Raw genomic sequence first — 12753 nt, 5'->3', positions numbered from 1 at the left:
AACAAACAAACAAAAAAAAACGAAAACCAAACACCTAAATGAAAGATCTCCAAGAGTGAGATCCCAGTGGAAAGAACAGGTCATCAAAGAAGGAGGTGCCTTTCTCTGAAGGGAGGAGAGAACTTCCACTTTGACTACGACCTTGTCTAAACAAGATCGGAGTCGGTGAACTCAAAAGGCTTCCATAGCCTTGGCAACTCATGACAAGAGCCTAGGGTGATTATTGATGCCATAAACAAGAGTGTCAATTTGTTAAGTCAACAACAGGAGTCACTGTGCACTTACTCCTCATGTAGGATCTCTGTCCTTAATGTGCTGTACATTGTGATTTAATGCTATAACTAGTACTCAAACAGTATTTTTCACTTTGTGTTTCTATGTGGGTGCAAACTGTTGAAATCTTTACTTAATGTATGCTAAACTGATCTTCTGTATATAAAGAGAATTGAAAATGAATCTTGATGTGAATGGAAGGGGGCAGGGAGAGGGAAAGGGGAGGGTTGCGGATGGGAGGGAAGTTATGGGGGGGGAGCCATTGTACTCCATAAGCTGTACTTTGGAAATTTATATTCATTAAATAAAAGTTAAAAAAAAAAAAACTAAGAGACCAGGATAACAAATGTATTAATCATTCTGCTGATGGGATTGTGTGGGAATGGCTCCTTGTTGCCTTCATGCGCACTGCCAACTTAGATTCACATTATCCCAGGGAAGGTAATCTATTTGCTATGAAAAATCTGGAAAACTCAAAAGTAAATGTCTCTGACCTATTAATCTTCGCTTCTCAAGATGTGGATTTTAGTAGAGGGAGCTGGAATTTTGGAAGGCCTAGGAATTGACAGAATTAGAACCAAGTTGGTTTTTGAAACTGGTTGGAAGTAACCAGGCCAAGAAAATATGGTAACCAGATTTTGCACATCCCAAATACCTTCCTACTTAAGAAAGAGAAACTTTCAAAATCAGCCCCGAGCAAAGATGGAAATAAAGGTCGTATGCCAAAATTGTAGTCACCACCAAGTCTGGTCCGTTGTCTCAAAGCCTGCCCTGCAGTGCGCCGGAGTGTTTCTCCGATCCCAGCCCCTTCCCGTGCCACAGTTCCTCTCTCACAGCCAGAACTCCAGCACCTCAGAGAAGTCCCCAGACTGAGAAGCAGGAAGGTAGGATGGAGTAGGAGGGGGCTCTGTGAGTACCCAACGAGGGCATGGAATCTGCCCCAAGCTCAAATGCACCACTGACATCAAACCCTTGCCTGGTTCTATGCACACTGGGCCAAGGGCACAGAAAACTCCCTTTTGCAGCTGTGCAAACTGTCCTGCAGAACTGCAGCACGCCCACGGCCCCCTGCAGTCATCCTAAACCCACAGCTTCACTGGCCTTATTCAGAGGGTAATAAAAAACTGTTTATTCCCTACTTGGCTCTTTTTCCGTCAAACCTTAAAATGAAGGCTGGAGTTTGAATGAACGCTCTTCCAGTTCCTGCTCTGGAGTTGCCATGCTTGCCCCGCCCTAGGCTGGCCAGAGCAGAAGCGGCTGGCTCAGGGCTTTTCTGCCAGTCTTGGAAAATTGGCTGTGGGGCTGCTTCTGTCTGAGCCGCCTCTGCTTCAGACTTTGACATGCCTCTTCGCCCTTCTTAACGGAACGTGGAACGTTAGGGATCAGTCTGAAGGCTCACTCTGGGGAGGCAAGAGAGAGGGAGAATGTTAACCAGACTCACCCCTGGTCTTAAGAGAGCTCGTCGTCCTCACTGGCTGGGTAATATCCAGACTTCCCAGAGCTCCATATCCACACCTGCTCCTGTGGGAGAGAGGGAGAGCATTGTTCTTGGTTGGAATAAATGGTGCCATCTGCTCCCTTCATTGGAAGCCAAGTAGAGGGGTGGGAAATCTCTTCGAAGTCCTCTATACTGCGTTCCTAAGAGTTTGATATCAAGAATGGTGTTGGAAATGTGAGCGGAGGAGAATGTGCAAATCCCAGTGGTTCTTGGGTAGTGCTGAATCACCAGTCATGTTTCCTAGAAATACAAATGCCATGCATCAAAGACAAGTGTTCTGATTCTGCAGAAAGAGGCCACCGCAACTTAGCTTTGTGAAATTTACTTTTGTTTTTCATTTATTTATTTGAGAGGGAGAGAGGGAAATGGGGAGAGGAAGAGAGAGAATGCTCCCATCCACTGGTTGACTCCATAAAAGCTCACAATAGCGTGGGCTGGGTGGGAAGGAAGGTGAAACTCAATTTGAGTTTCCCATGTGAGAGTCCAGTTACTTGAGCCATCAGGCCATCACTGCTGTCTCCCAAGGTCTGTATTAGTAGGATGTTGGAGTCAGGAACTGGAGCTGGGTATCAATTCCAAATCCAATGTGGGAAACAGGTGTCTTAACCACTATGTCAAATGCCCACCCCAGATTTGTACAGTTTTGAACGTTCTACAGTGATTCTCATGCAGGTGGTCCATGTGCTTTCTGGTTTTCTCAGCTGGGATATGTGTCAGAACCACCCCTGAGGGAGGAACTCTAAAATCATTAAAAGAAGGAACTTTCTTTTAATTGGTGACCTGCAGCACGCACCTCAAGATATGGCCAGTTTAAAAAGACTGGAGGATATGGAACCAGGAAGTAGCGCAGTATACTAGAAAACACACCTCATTTGTAGAAAAATGGCATAGAGCTGTTATTTCCAGGAAAACTACCCTGGTCTATAGCACTAGTGAATAAAAGCAGTTGTACACCAGCTGCCGAGATGATACCCATCTGGGGTGAGAGAGAAGAGGAAGCCTCAGCCCAAGAAGTTGGGTAGACGGGTAGATGGGCCAACGATCAGGGATGGATATAGACTAGCACAACTCACTCAAGGGAAGGAACACAGGCAGGAAGTGCCATCACTATTTTGAGCGCTAATCCGGAATGGTATTATCCACACTTGAATGTGCTCTAGTTGCTAAGACTTGGTTTAGGCACTGAGTAGATCTGCGCCAGCCACTGTGCCGAAGCGGGAGGCACAGCAACGTGCCAACAAACTCTCTTCTGATCTCATTTTGACCTCATCTTAGTTCTGCATTTAGACTCTTTCCATGTGGTAGGAAAATTGCCCCCTACAGGGTCTGCATTATCAGGAAGCTGGAACTAGGAGCTGAAACCAGGGATTAAACCCAGGTACTCCCATAGGGAACATGGGCCACCTAACCAGTGTAGCAACTATTAGGCCAAATGCCTGTCCTTGGTGAGTTTTTTGTCTATTTAAATAGTAGGCTTTTTAAAAATGTGTGTGTGGTAACATTCACATAACATAAAATTTACCACTTTAACCAATGTTACACATATATTTTAGTGGCATTGAGAAAATGTATACTGTATGTAGTTATCATTACTGTCCACCTCTAGAACTCTTCATTTTTTGTAAAACTGAGATTCTGTACTCATTAAACAATAACTCTCCATGCCCTCCTCCTTCCAGCCCCTGGTGACTGCCATTCTACTTTTAGCTTCCGTGAATTTGACTCCTCTAAGCACCTCACATCAATGGAATCATACAATATTTGTCCTTTTGTGATTGGTTTATATCACTTAGTTATAAGGTCTTCAAGGTCCATCCATCTTATAGCAGGGATCAGACTGTCCTTCTTTACAGAAGCTGAATAATATTTTTTTAAGATTTATTTATTTATTTGAAAGTCACCGTTACACAGAGAGAGGTAGAAACAGAGAGAGAGGTCTTCCATCCGTTGGTTCACTCCCCAGGTGGCCACAACGGCCGGAGCTGTGCCAATCTGAAGCCAGGAGCCAGGAGCTTCTTCTAGGTCTCTCACGTGGGTGCAGGGGCCCAAGGACTTGGGCCATCTTCTACTGCTTTCCCAGGCCATAGCAGAGAGCTGGATCAGAAGTGGAGCAGGTGGGGCTCGAACTGGCGCCCATATGGGATGCCAGCGCTTCAGGCCAGGGCATTAACCTGCTGTGCCACAGCGCCGGCCCTTAATAATATTTCTTTGTCTAGGTATACTATATTTTGGGAATCTTTAAAGAGGGATAGGTTATCTCCTCCAAAAAATAACTATAAGAATATCCTTTGTGGTTTCTATTATCTCTCTCTCTCTTTTTTTTTTTTTTTTTTTTTTTTGACAGGCAGAGTGGACAGTGTGAGAGAGAGAGACAGAGAGAAAGGTCTTCCTTTGCCGTTGGTTCACCCTCCAATGGCCACCGCGGCCGGCGCGCTGCGGCCGGCGCACCGCGCTGATCTGATGGCAGGAGCCAGGTACTTGTCCTGGTCTCCCATGGGGTGCAGGGCCCAAGCACTTGGGCCATCCTCCACTGCACTCCCTGGCCACAGCAGAGAGCTGGCCTGGAAGAGGGGCAACCAGGACAGAATCTGGCACCCCGACCAGGACTAGAACCCAGTGTGCTTGTGCCGCAAGGCGGAGGATTAACCTAGTAAGCCGTGGTGCCAGCCTCTATTATCTCTTCAGTATAAACATTTGCTTGATGATTTTTCTTTCTCTGCTTTATCATTATATCTAGCTCCTTTATCCTCTCCCTTTTTCCTCCTCCTTTCTTGTGTTCCTTCTCTCCTGCTCGGCCTCCCCTCTCTGTAATAACATGTGCTACATGCTACTTGTGACATTACCAAACATTTACGTTTCCTACCAAGGTATCAGTTTCTTGAGAGCAGGAACCAAATTCTACTTTATGAGAAGCTCTAAGTCAACTAAATGCCCAGGAGAGCTGAATGTAGCTGAGTGGAGTAATGCATGAAGGAGAAGCTAACAGTGATCTCATCCACAGCTTTCTTAAAGTCGGCTAAGACAAACACAGACCTACATGTCTATCCATGTGTTCATTTCCCATTGCTGACATTACACATTTCCACAAACTTTATGGCTTAGAACAACACACATTTGTCATCTCACAGCTCCGTAGATCACAAGTTCAGTATGGGCCTCACCAGACTACAATCAAATCATCAAGGGGCTATGCTCCTTTCTGGAGGCCCTGGGAGAGAATCCACTTCCTTGCTCATTCAGGCATTGGCAAAATTGAGTTCCATGTTGCCTTAGGACTGAAGTGTCCACTTCCTTGTTGGTAGTCAGCTCCAGTGGACTGTCAATCCAAGAGGCTCCTCTCGGTCCTTGTACACGGTTCTCTACATTAAGAGTCAGCACAGGACATCAAGGGCTTCCCAAGCTGTAGTCTCTCTGGCCCTTCTGTTGCCGTATCCTCCCTCACAGAAGCCTGGGAAGGGTCGATACTTGTAAGGACATGTATGATGAAATTGTGTCCATCTGAATAAACCATCTCAAGATCAAAAACCTTAATCACAGGCCGGTGCCATGGCTCACTTTGTTAATCCTCCGCCTGCGGTGCCGGCATCCCATATGGGCGCTGGGTTCTAGTCCTGGTTGCTCCTCTTCCAGGCCAGCTCTCTGCTGTGGACCAGGAGTGCAGTGGAGGATGGCCCATGTCCTTGGGCCCTGTGCCTGCATGGGAGACCAGGAGAAGCACCTGGCTCCTGGCTTCGGATCAGTGTGGTGCGCCGGCCATGGCGCGCCAGCCGCAGTGGCCATTGGAGGGTGAACCAACGGTAAAGGAAGACCTCTCTCTCTATCTCTCTCTCTCACTGTCTATAACTCTACCTGTCAAAAAAAAATAAAAATAAAAAATAAAAACCTTAATCACTTCTGCAAAGTTCATTTTGTCATACAGGCTGCAGGGATTGGGGAATGGGACACTCTGGAGGCCATTATTCTGCCTGCCACAAGCTGAGAGCATATTTCCAGACCTTCTTGTTCCAAATGTCCAGCCTTTCTCTCTAGACCCTTGCTGAGCTGAGCAAGTCACTCATTCCTCTCATAGCTCCATGTAAGCACAAATCTCAAGTTACTGTTCTTCTTCTTCTTCTTTTTTTTAAGATTTATTTATTTGAAAGTCAGAGTTACACAGAGGGAAGAGAGAGAGAGAGACAGACAGACACACACACACACAGAGAGAGAGAGAGAGAGAGAGAGGGGTCTTCCATCTGCTGGTTCACTCCCCAATTGGTCAAAGCGGCTGGAGCTGCACCAATCCAAAGCCAGGAATCAGGAGCTTCTTCCGGGTCTCTCACGCAGGTACAGGAGCCCAAGGACTTGGGCCATCTTCCACTGCTTTCCCAGGTCACAGCAGAGAGCTGGATCAAAAGTAGAGCAGCCGGGTCTCGAACTGGTGCCCATATGGGATGCTGGCACTGCAGGCCAGGGCATTAACCCATGCACCACAGCGCCGGCCTCAAGTTGCTGCTTTTTCTACAAAGAGGGCATACTGCATTGCACTGCTCATTGGGATGATTTTCCCTCACCATTGTCTTTCAAGGTCACCCATGAATGGAGCTGTAGGGCAGCTGCAATCATTTTCAGAGTGACATGACTATCCACTATCACTCACCACACATTCGGAGCTGAAACATTGTGAATCAGCTCAGCCTTTTTCTTGCTCCATGAATTGACCATAAAAGGTGGCCATAGGTGTGAGCTGAGAAAGAGGTCTTGGTGTAAGAGTAATGGGTGACATGGGGGTCTGGGTTCTTATCTATACACCTTGCCTGTCCTACCTGTGGCTCAGTCCTGGATATAGCACTTCCACTGTGTGACGGATTGTTATTGGTTCCATTCAATTTTATCACTTGGTGGGCATCAACATAGAGCTCAGGCACTGCATCTTGAATCTACTCCATAGTCTGACCCTACTCATTGCTGGTAGTCTTTCATGTCACCCACTGTACAGGTTGGAATGGTATTCCAAGGCAAGGTGGCCTATCACATGTTGTAGTTTTCTTCTTCATGGCTGGGGATGCAGGAAGTATTAATTTTTGCTTTAGTTTGGAGATGTCCCAACTTTCCTCAGACTAGTATTACCTAAAATGTTTACTGTTCATGTGGCACTCCCTGAATCTTCAAAATGTTTAATTCACCTTTGATGGAATGCATGTGTCCTACCACAATCTCCAATGAGCCAGTCACTTGGCAGTCATCAAGTCTGATTGATATGATGCCATCAAAAGAGGCCATTATACAGTCTTTGGAGGTTCCAAGGTCTTTTCAGGCAATATGTAATTTAAACATTTTTATTTATTTGTTTATATTTTATTTGAAGGGCAGAGAGATGGACAGACAGAGAGAAATCTTCCATCTGCTGGTTTACTCCTCGAATGCCCACAACAGCTAGGACAAGGACAAGCCAAAGGACCTGGAGCAAGATACCAAATTTATACAATGTTACTGATATATTCTGATGAATGTGAAGCATCTAATTTTCTTTTCTTATAGGGATACAAAAGAACGCATTTGCTAACTTAATGGCCCCATATATGAGCCTGATACATGTTAGTCTACACTAGCTGTCACAGCAGCTGCTACTGGGGCTACTACTTAGTTGAGTTTGCACTAATCTGTCATCTTCCAGTATCTGCCTGGTTTCTGTAAGGGACAGTCAGAAATTAAATGGAGATATGATGACCCCCACCTCTACAACGGGTGAAATATAAAGGTGGATGAGGGGGAGTTAACTGACTTGGGAGTTCTCCCTCCAGAAACGAGTGCAAGCGAGGCTCACTCCTACTGGAGTGGTAAAGGAGGTGGCCCAACCAGATGAGGTGAGAAGACCAGAGATTGCCATGGCACACAGTGAAAGGGGAATTAAAATGTCTAGAGAAGTGGGATGCTGGGATGAATGTGCTATGTAAAGCTGGAGTGTGATTATGTTACGACAGCTGTATTTATTGGTTTATATGTCCCTTAGTAGGGAGGAATGGCCACTTTTACAGGGTCAGATGGTTAAGAGAAATATGGACAGTCAATATTTTGGGGAACATCAATCTAGACGCCATGGTCTCATGTGTCTAAGACCTGTTCTTTTGGGAAAGTCCACTGCCTTGCTTGGGAGCATAACCATCCTTGGGGCTTGACAAGCATGTCAAATAATTCCTAGAGCTGCTTCTCCATTTCTGCAGTCTTCACACTGTAAGAAATGATATTTCTTACTGCACTCAAAGAGGGTCTCTGTGGCCTTCACTTTTATAGTATCATTATCAGTTAATCACTCTCAGAATACCAATTCAGTCTACCAATAGCCATCCAGATCCATTGTCCTTGTAAGTATTATTTCCTTCATATTTCTCAAAGACTGGATACATATCACAAATTCCTTTACAACCATTTACATAAGCTGAAGGTTTTAACAATTGCATTGCTACCTATTGCCAGCAACTATCTGTTGCTCACCTACCATTAGCAATGCAGTTTTCTTTACCAAGGGGATGTGGGGTGATTCTATTCCAAAATCCATCTCAGTTTTTGTTTTTTCTCCGGCCACCCCTGGTACCAACAATCACAATTTGTTTTCCAAAGGAAACACACTCTAGAATGGAATTTTTTCAGAAAATGTACTGGGAAATGCTTTTTTGCAGATAAGAAGGAAGTAGGATTGGGTAGATGAAGAGGTTGAGCTGTTATATACTCTAATGGAAGACTCAGACCAGGATGACCTTACAGAGTTAGAGTTGCAGCAAAAGGGGCTGTCTTTATAACTCCAACTGGTCAATTACTGGATAAGGATTGTCTGATGCAATGGGTGTGACCTCAGCAAAGCCTGCTGTAATCAGTTACAGCAATCATGGCAGGGGGTGTTTCTGCCTGTGGCACTCCCAGTGACTGGAAAGTAAGACCTTCATCCCTGAATACTGTGATGCATTAGATATATGTCTTGAAAACTTTCAAATAAATAAGTAACTCTTTTATAAAATATTTTATTTAGTTATTTATTTGAAAGGCAGAGTTACAGAGAGGCAGAAGCAGAGAGAGAGGTCTTCCGTCCACTGGTTCACTCCCCAGATGGCCACAATGGCCAGAGCTGTACTGATCTGAAGCCAGGAGCCAGGAACTTCCTCTGAGTCTCCCAAGTGGGTGCAGGGGCCCAAGGACCTGGGCCATCTTCCATTGCCCTGCCAGGCTAAAGCAGAGAGCCAGATCAGAAGTGGAACAGCTGGGACTAGAACCGGCACCCACATGGGATGCCAGCACTGCAGGCGGCAGCTTTACCAGATACACAACAGCACCGGCCCCAATAAGTAACTCTTTAAAAAGAAAAGATGGGCATAGTGGGAGATCTTTTGGTCACTGGATTAAGGCAGTCCCCCTGGGACCCTGACTTAGTTCCCTGAAGAGTGCGTTGTTCCATTTAAGGGGGAGCCTTAAGCTCTGTGGCTTCCTGTCTGGTGGTATGATGACTCACTCCTGCACACACCCCCACCGTTGTAGTGCCATCTGTCAGGAGGGCTTTCCCAGAGCCAAGCAGACGCCAGTGTCATGCACTTGAACCTCCAGAACTGGGAGCTAAATATATCTCATTTCTTTATAAAGTTACTCAGCTTCAGATAGTTCATTATAGTAGGAGAAAATGGACTAACACACATCTCTTGGCCACATTACCCCTCACCCTGAGACAGAGTGGCCTGACTGCCTGGGAAGGGAAGGGAGAGGAAGTCCTACCAGGCCCCCAGGTACTGGGCACTCATGATACTTAACACTTCCCCTCTTTAGTACCGATTGGTGACTTGTGTGATGTTGATCTTTGCTAACACCTGCAAACTCCCTGAACTCAGAGCCCACCTCCAACCTCCACCTTGCGGCACCTTACCTTGCCTGGAGGGAGTGCTCAATAAACATTCGTTGAGTGAATGGTATCAGGCAGTGGGGTAACCAGAATAACGGCTTCCCAAAGAGATGCCTGCCTAGCTAAATCCCCTGGAATTTGAATCTGTTCAGTGTGACTATGAATATGTGATGTTGGCCATGTGGCAAAGGAGAATTAAGGTTGCAGATAGAATTAAGGTTGCTAATCAAGTGGCTTTAAGGCATGCTCCTGGTTTACAGGTGAACCTCATATAATCACAAAGGTCCTTTAAACCAGGAGAAGGAGACAGAAAGAGAAGTCAGGTCAAAGTCAGAGTGGGGGCTGATGTGGTGGCACAGTGGGTAATGCCGGCATCTGGGCCCTGGTTGAAGTCCCAGCTGCCCCACTTCTAATCCAGCTCCCTGCTAATGCACCTGGGAAGACCCAAGTGCTTGGGCTCCTGCCGCCCACGTGGGAGACTTTGGCCTGGCCCAGTCCTGGCCACTTTGGCCATTTGGAGAATGGACCAATATATGGAAGATCTCTCTTTCTCTGTTTCTTCCTCTCTCTCTCTAATTCTGCCTTTCAAATAAATAAATACATCTTTAAAAAAAAGGCAGGGAAAGAGCTTTGAAGATGGAGATTCACAAACTGAGGGGTGGAAAGGGAAGGGAGAGCCTTCAGAGGAACGCAGCCTTGCCACACACTTGGATTTGAGCCCAGGGAAACCTGCTCTGGCATTCTGACCTCTAGAGCTCTGAAAGAATACATTTGTGTTGTGACTAATTTGTGGCAATTTGTTACAGTGGCAATGGGAAAGGAACTCAGGTGCTAGGTGGAAGGCTTGCTCTTCCAGCACTGGTTGACTGTCTTCCAGCATTTTTACTCTTTCCTTTCTTGTCCTGTGGTAAGTTGCCACAGCAGGTCAAACCTCCACCTGCGATGCCAGCTTCTCACATCAGAGTGCCAGTTCAAGTCCCAGATCCTTTGCTTCTGATCTAGCTTTCTGATAATGCACCTAGGAAAGCAGCGGATGCTGACCCCGCCAGCTGCATGGGAGACCTGGATGGAGTTCTGGAGTCCTGGCTTTGACATGGACCCACCAACACCATTGTGGCCATTTTGGGAGTGAACCAGCAGAAGGAAGATTCTCTCTCTCTCTCTCTCTCTCCAATAAATCTTCTGAAAAGTAGAAAAATGTATTACCTCACTTTGCAGATAAGGCATCAGAGACAATGGACAAGAAATATGGCCAATTGTACACAATTTGCAAGTGGAGGAATCAGACAGCAACGCTTTCAGATCCACATTCTTGGATATACCAGTATTATTCAAAGTGTGTTCCACTGACAGTATTTATCCATGCTGAAATAAGAACACAGAGGGATGATGCAGTGGTTATGCTACTGGAGTGCAAGGGTCTGAGTCCTCGGCTCCCGATTCCAGCTACCTACCAATGCAACCCTTGGAGGCAACACCTGATAATTCAAGAGCTTAGGTCCCTGCTACCCACTGGGGAGACCTAGATGGAGTTCTGGGCTTCTGGCTTCAGCCTGGCTCAATCTTGGATACTGCAGGCATTTGGGGAGTGAACCAGTGAATGGAAGATCTCTCTCTCTCTCTCTCTCTCTCTGTTTTTGAAATAAGTAAAAATAAATAAATAAAACTAAAAAAAGAACTAAGTACAGATATTAAGACTGTACATTTGGAAATTTTATAGCAATTCTTCTTTTCCCCATATTTGTTCTAATTATAATTTTGAAAGATAAGTTTACTTTCTTGTCTGTTGAGTCTAGTTCAGAAATAGGGCTCATTTTATATCCATTTTTTAGTAATTTAACAGTATTGAATTTTATAAAAATGTTGGCCTACTGTGGATTGAAGAATCAAAAGCTAAGCTGGTTCCTCATCACAGCCACTTTGAGAACTGCTGCACACAACCCATAATGCCAAGGTTTTAGGTTGGGACAAGTCTTTACCCCTGACTTTACACATCGCCCCAACATGGCAGGAACAGGAACCTGGTCCATGGTTGCTCGGCCCTTCCTGGGGATGAAGTGGGGATGAGTCTGGTTCTAGATGCTTTTTCTTTGCACTAAGAGCAATGCTTCCTGTTCTGCTTCCCAGTTCCATTCCAAAGCCTCACCGTTTCCATCTTCTCCTTTCCTTTCAATACAGGATTTTTAAGGTTTATTTTAACTTTTTCTTTCCTTTGGTCAATTTTTTTATGAGAGTGCATGGCCCCCACATATTTCACATGGCCTGCATTTTTATGAATCCAAGAATAAATGCAGTTTTGGCTAACAACTAAGAAGTATTTTTAGACTTATAGGGCTGTATTTTTGTCTTTTGGAAAACATAATTTGAAGCAGATGCAGCTGCGTGCGGCACTCTTTCATTCTGCACCCGTTTCAGATGTCCCGCCGGCAAACTGCAGCCTGTTGGAAATGTGCTACCATTTTAATGAAAGCCGATGTGATCTTAAGTACCTCCATCTAGGGGGACGAGCCGTTCAGGAACAAGGCCTGGGGACCTTGCTTATGTCTTCAAATGGCTTTGGGACAGCTGCGTTTAGACTTTTGCTTTCTTAACAGAGGAGTTTCTGCAGTAGCATTGTCCAGCAACTAAGCAAAGGAGGAGGGAGGGTTCAGAGTACAGGGCAAGGTTCAAAGGCCAAAACGACTACTGACAGCATCCTCAAAGTAACCACTGCTATTTCCCTACCACTCCCAGGGCAAGACCAGGCCCCAGGGAAATTCACATGTGAGCAAGAGAAAGAACCCTCCCACTCAGTTCCACTCAGCAAAGCTTCTCCCTGTCAACAGGTGCATTTTGAAGCAGCTTCGCCATCAACTGGTTCAAGATCCTCGTTCTCACGGCAAAACTCAGGTCTAACATGGTTTGGATCACTACCGCCTAAGTAGGTGTTTGGGTTTTTTGAATGAGGGAAGAAAGAACGACAGAGCAGGTGGGCATCTCAGGAAAGGGCGGAGACCCCAATCTGCATTCACACGGGAGCTTTCATCCACATGGGTGTGTTTCCTTCCCACTGTTACCCCTCTCCCCCCTGCTCCCTCATCTGGGAAATGACTGGATGGCGGTTTTCTGGATGTGGAATTCC

The 12753-nt window shown here is 45.8% G+C and overlaps 1 protein-coding gene across 5 annotated transcripts in view; it reads right to left on the bottom strand.

Moving 5' to 3' along the window:
- The window catches only part of SNX18 (sorting nexin 18), a 294655-nt gene that overhangs the window by 50654 nt on the left and 231248 nt on the right, over positions 1-12753 (bottom strand). For all 5 annotated transcript variants that reach the window (XR_016220187.1, XR_016220185.1, XR_016220186.1 and 2 more), the window contains exon 4: positions 1715-1794. The gene's annotated coding sequence lies outside the window, so the exon portion shown is untranslated. The remainder of the gene's footprint in view (positions 1-1714; positions 1795-12753) is intronic.

Source organism: Oryctolagus cuniculus, chromosome 14, assembly GCF_051225735.1.
Source record: "Oryctolagus cuniculus isolate XC-2025 breed Fujian yellow rabbit chromosome 14, ASM5122573v1, whole genome shotgun sequence".
In the NCBI taxonomy this organism is placed as follows: Eukaryota; Metazoa; Chordata; class Mammalia; order Lagomorpha; family Leporidae; genus Oryctolagus; species Oryctolagus cuniculus.
Note: the sequence above shows the minus strand (reverse complement) of the source record. Positions and strands in the feature narration are given on the sequence as shown.